Below are 5,166 nucleotides of genomic sequence, written 5' to 3' on the forward strand. Positions count from 1 at the left end.
AACGGACTAACAAAAAACGTCAGAAACACTAAATTTTACGGAAGAAATGGCAGAAGGAAGTTCCATCCAGGCCTTTTTTTAAAAATTGACCAACCACTTATGGACCAAAAACCATATCTCAGGAACTACTCAACCGATTTCAATGAAATTCGGTATATAATATTTTCTTAACACCCTGATGACATGTACGAAATATGGGTGAAATCGGTTCACAACCACGCCTTCTTCCAATATAACGCTATTTTGAATTCCATCTGATGCCTTCTCTGTATAATAATATATACATTAGGAACCAATGATGATAGCGGAATAAAACTTTACAAAAATACGGTATTTGGAAAATATATAAATGACGTATAATGAAATCTCGATTATCACTTTATCATGCGAGAGTATAAAATGTTCGGTGACACCCGAACTTAGCCCTTCCTTATTGTTTCTTATTGTTTGTGTGCTTTCATAAAACAACTTGACAGTGATAGAAATGTGACGCACACAACCCACACATGTTAAATAAGCCATTAACTTGGGTTTAGGAAAACCATCGTTAAGTCAACTTGATGTGTGTGTGTTTTTTTAAACGTTTATCAAAAATACACAAGTGACTATATCGTAAGTGCTTTTTCCTCGGGCAGAACTTGCCATAAAAATGTGAGCACTATGAGGCATTATGTAAAGTGTAATCTGTAACGGTTTTGTATTGTCGCCCAGTTATTACGTCTTATTTGCTAAGTGCATTTTCTGAAATTTTCCGAACAGAAAGGCTAAGTCTGCTGGTATTTTAATTGAACAGGTGTTTTTTTTACACAAAAATAATGAAAAGTTTAGTGAGTTGTTTTTACAATGAAAAGGGGACAGACTGGCAAATATGGAGGAATTAGTATCGGTTTAAAAATCACAGAGATTATTCATGCATTTGAAGCATATAATGTTGTTTTTTTACTGTGTGCACAGTTATGGGATGGTATTTAGAACGCCTTACTTGATAATAGCCTTGAATCCTGTTAAGTATAGCACATCACGTGTTTGACTAAGACTGATCCATCCAAAAGTTTTGAAGTTTGCTGGCGACTTTTCTGTGCGAAAAATTTCATAACGACTTTGCATGAAATTTTGTGTTTCAAGTGAAAATCAAGGCAACAAACTCGGTGACAATGTTGCAGAAGTATTTTGGAAAGTTTATTTGAACACGAACACCAGAATTAGACAGCACACACACAGCATTCAATAAAGTTCGTGAAGTCATCGAAAATTTGCCTCATTCTAGTCTTTCATCTTTCGCTGAAAATGACGAAAACATCGAAAAAGTTAAATAAACAGTTCTTCAAAACTGTAGTGCTTGATGGCAGATAAACTCAACACCTCTTACGGATCAATTTAACCATTTTGGCTTATGTCTTAGGTATGGAGCGTGTCATTGCTAAACTCTTGCCAAAAGATTTGAGTACGCCATCACATTCTAGTATGATTGTGGCTGACTTTATGGCCCAAGCCTAACAATTTGACTATTTGACTATTTTATTGTGTCCATTGAAACCATTAAAAGTAATTCGATGAATACTATCCAAGTCGTGGCTTCTAATAAGTGTTCGGAAAATTTCATTAAGTATTGGTATATTTACATATGTATATTCGCTCAAAAGGAGACCATTTTGAAGGCTATAATAAAGATTTAAATTAAAATTCGTCAATATTTTTTTTTTTTGTTTTGGCCAGTCTGGGACAAACTTCAATTGATTTGTTAAATTAATTTAGTCAAATAGTTTTTCGATGTTAAAAAAAATATTTTTATTTCTAACCGTTGTGAATGTTGGAAAAAGCTTACTTTGATTCAGATTTATCAAAAACACAATCTTGCCAGTGGTACAAATTCTTGAAAGACTGTCGAGAGATCGTTGAAGACGTACCTCCTTCTGGAGACTTTTAACTGCTTCAACTGATGAAAATATTAAAAAAGTGAAGGATGTGATGCTTGGAAATGGTCAGTCAAGTCTTAGAGACAGTGGCGTATGGAGGCAAAAGCTGAGATTACTTTCCGGTTAAAAAACCTGAGCCCACTATGACTGTAAGAAAAGGCAGAGAAATAACTCTCCACTAATCAAATAATCTAGGTAACTATAATATCGTACCATGAGCATTTCAAACTGATACGAGTATTTAAAAACAAACTTATTTGAAAGCTGTCAATCTCAGTATATACAGCAGTGTTGTCCAACTTGTGAATGTTCAACGTTAACTGCTTCATGATGGTTATGCCACCAACAAGGCCAACTTCTACTTTGCTTGCCTACGAAGTTGAATACAGTAGCATCAATCGTGGTTTCACAGACAGTGTCGCGACATGTTGGTGTGAGGGGGTCGGAGGGGGAATCTTCCAAAAGATACTGCCTTAGACAAGCAGCATGCACGATTCATAGTGCCCGACTATGACAATCAGTTCTACCTATAAAAAATCGTAAATGTGTGGCAGAGAGCATAACCGCCACTAATCAAATAATCTAGGTAACTATAGTATCGTACCACGAGCATAATAAATTGATACGAGTATTTAAAAACAAAACAATGTGCACACTGTCAATCTCAGTATATACAGCAGTGTTGTCCAACGTGACTGTGTGAACGTTATGCTTGTGTTGGTTATTCTAGCGTCAACTGATGCAAAATTCTGCTTGCCTACGAAGTTGAATACAGTAGCACAATCGTGGTTTCACAGACACTTGTCGCGACATGTTGGTGTGAGGTGTCTGGCACTGTCCGTGCGCTATTGTGCGCATAGGCCGTGGACAACGCTGCTCTAGAAAATAGGGTGTTGTGTAACAGTTTTTTTGTTACTTTCATGTAATTAGGGTGTTGTGTTAGCATTTAAGCTACATATAAATTTTAAAGCTTAATGAGCAGCACTTTAATAGATATTATGTAATTTAAGTGATTGAGTTATTTAAGTGATTATTTTGAATTACTTTGCATGTTTCTTAAATTTTATTGAGATGTTACTTGTTATGTAAGTTCTTTTTTTTTAACACGCTTCAAGAATTTCTTAAATTTTGCATGCAAAACGATACAGTCCTGGGCGGTAAACTTTCTTGTTTGACTTTGTACAAATTGATTAGCCGTTACAAAAGAGAATTAGGTGGAATTCGCACAACCAACGCTAGTCAGGGGATTCCCTTGATATAGAGCTCGTCACTTGTGTTGTGGATTGGGCAATTTCTTTTGTTTCCGACCGCATTTATTTCAATATTCTTTTACGTGAACGTGTGAAAGTTTAGTGCAAAGTGTTTGTTAATTATTAGATATTAAAAACAACAATTTTTGTATAAAACCGACTATTAAGATTCTTGAAGAAAATAAACAAGGTAAGTAAAGTATTTTTGCTATTATTTTCTAGTCATACCTACTTAAATACATATTTACACCCAGTTGCAGGATTGTTAATTTATATAAAAATATATTTCAAAAAGCTAGTTACGTAACGTCTACATGGAGAAAAAAATAATGATGTGCTAAGGGAAGTGAACTATGCTCAGATTGCATTGCAAAGTAAAGGTTTATGTGTTGATGAAATAATCATAAAACTAGAAGCACTTCGTCTATTCATTGGAGAGAAACGGTTGCATCTAGCAGGAGAGGCAATAGATTTTGCTGTACAAAAATCGGAAGAATACAACATTTCGATGGAACGACGAATTCGTCGCAAGAAACGCATGCCCGGTGAGTTAGCCACCGATACTGGACTTACACTTAGAGCGGAACTTCAAAAGGACATGTTAGAATGTATTGACAGATTCAATATTGAACTCAAAACACGAGTAAAGTCCATTAAAGACGTAGCTTCATTGTTTGAAGTTGTGCAGTCAAAGACCTTGCTTTTGGCAAACACTGAACAGTTAAAATTTGCTATATCAAAATTTACTAACCTTTACGATGAAGTATCAGAAACAGAACTACTTTTAGAAATACCAAGATTGAGAAGACATTTAAAAGCGGCTAATATCACTGTCTCTAATTGGGTGACGCTGGACTATTTGAAATTCATTGTGGAATGGGACTTTACAGCTTCTCTTCCGAATCTAACGGTCGCATTAAAGTTATTTATGACAATATGTGCATCAGTCCTTTATGTGAGAGAAGTTTCAGCAAATTAAATTTAATTAAAAATTACTTGCGGTCTACAATGACTGAAACCAGATTAAACAATCTTGGTATTTTAACGATAGAACATGAAGCAACACAAAATATAAATTTTGAAGACGTGATTTCGGAGTTTGCAAGTGTCAAAGCTAGAAGGAAGAAATTTTAATTTTTTCACATAATATACTAATATAATATTTGTAATACTCGTGTTTTAATAAAATGTAAATGATTATTTTTTTACTTTAAAAGTTTTGATTGAGTTTTGGGGTGACACCTTCAAATCCGCCAAAGTATTTTTAATTGAGTTTTCCAAAGAATTGTTTGTCCAAGTGCATTTCCGCTTAACGAAAATGCAACAGTTAACAAAATGTATAATAACTTTATTAACTGTATTACTTTGCAAAATGCACAAGACACATTTCCTAGCAAGCAATTATTTTTAAGTTATTGCAAGAAAACAAAATATTAGTATTTAAGAAAGCACGAAATAAAACGGAAGGCTGATTATCGATTAAACCTCCAACCCAGTTGTTTTATTTTTCGTTGTTCATCACTTCGAAAAGTGGCGCAGTCGGTTGGATACCCGTGTATCCTTGTGTGTAAAAATTTAAAATCAAGTTACATAAGAAAGGATATTGAATATTTCTATATTCGTAACGGGTAGAAAAAAAATAAGAACAACGAATCCTTTAAAACATACAAATTTTTCGAAAATAATACAAGAAAGGGGGTGAAGAAAAGGGTAAAAAAGATTTACTCTTATCGATGATAATTTCAGACAACAACCGAAATATAAAGATATACCCATATTAACAACTCATCAGCCAACTGCACATCCAGATCAACTTCAAACCCAACACAGAGCCAGACAGACAGGAATATAATATTCAACAACAACATCAGAAAGTGAGAATCCGATTAACTATATTATATATAATTATTATTATTATTAAATGTATGTAACTGAAAAAATTAGCATAGAGTAAATTGAAAGAAAATGACTATATATGTACGTCTGGAAAACAAGAAATC

At 34.0% G+C, this 5,166-nt stretch overlaps 1 long non-coding RNA gene across 1 annotated transcript; it reads left to right on the top strand.

The window, feature by feature from the left end:
• Positions 1-3,488: 3,488 nt before the first annotated feature.
• Positions 3,489-4,374, top strand: LOC126767213 (uncharacterized). The gene is made up of 2 exons (XR_007669031.1): positions 3,489-3,552; positions 3,583-4,374. It is a non-coding gene; the product is annotated as an uncharacterized LOC126767213 (long non-coding RNA).
• The last annotated feature ends 792 nt before the right edge of the window (positions 4,375-5,166 follow it).

This window comes from Bactrocera neohumeralis, unplaced genomic scaffold (genome assembly GCF_024586455.1).
Source record: "Bactrocera neohumeralis isolate Rockhampton unplaced genomic scaffold, APGP_CSIRO_Bneo_wtdbg2-racon-allhic-juicebox.fasta_v2 ctg4715, whole genome shotgun sequence".
Lineage (NCBI taxonomy): Eukaryota > Metazoa > Arthropoda > Insecta > Diptera > Tephritidae > Bactrocera > Bactrocera neohumeralis.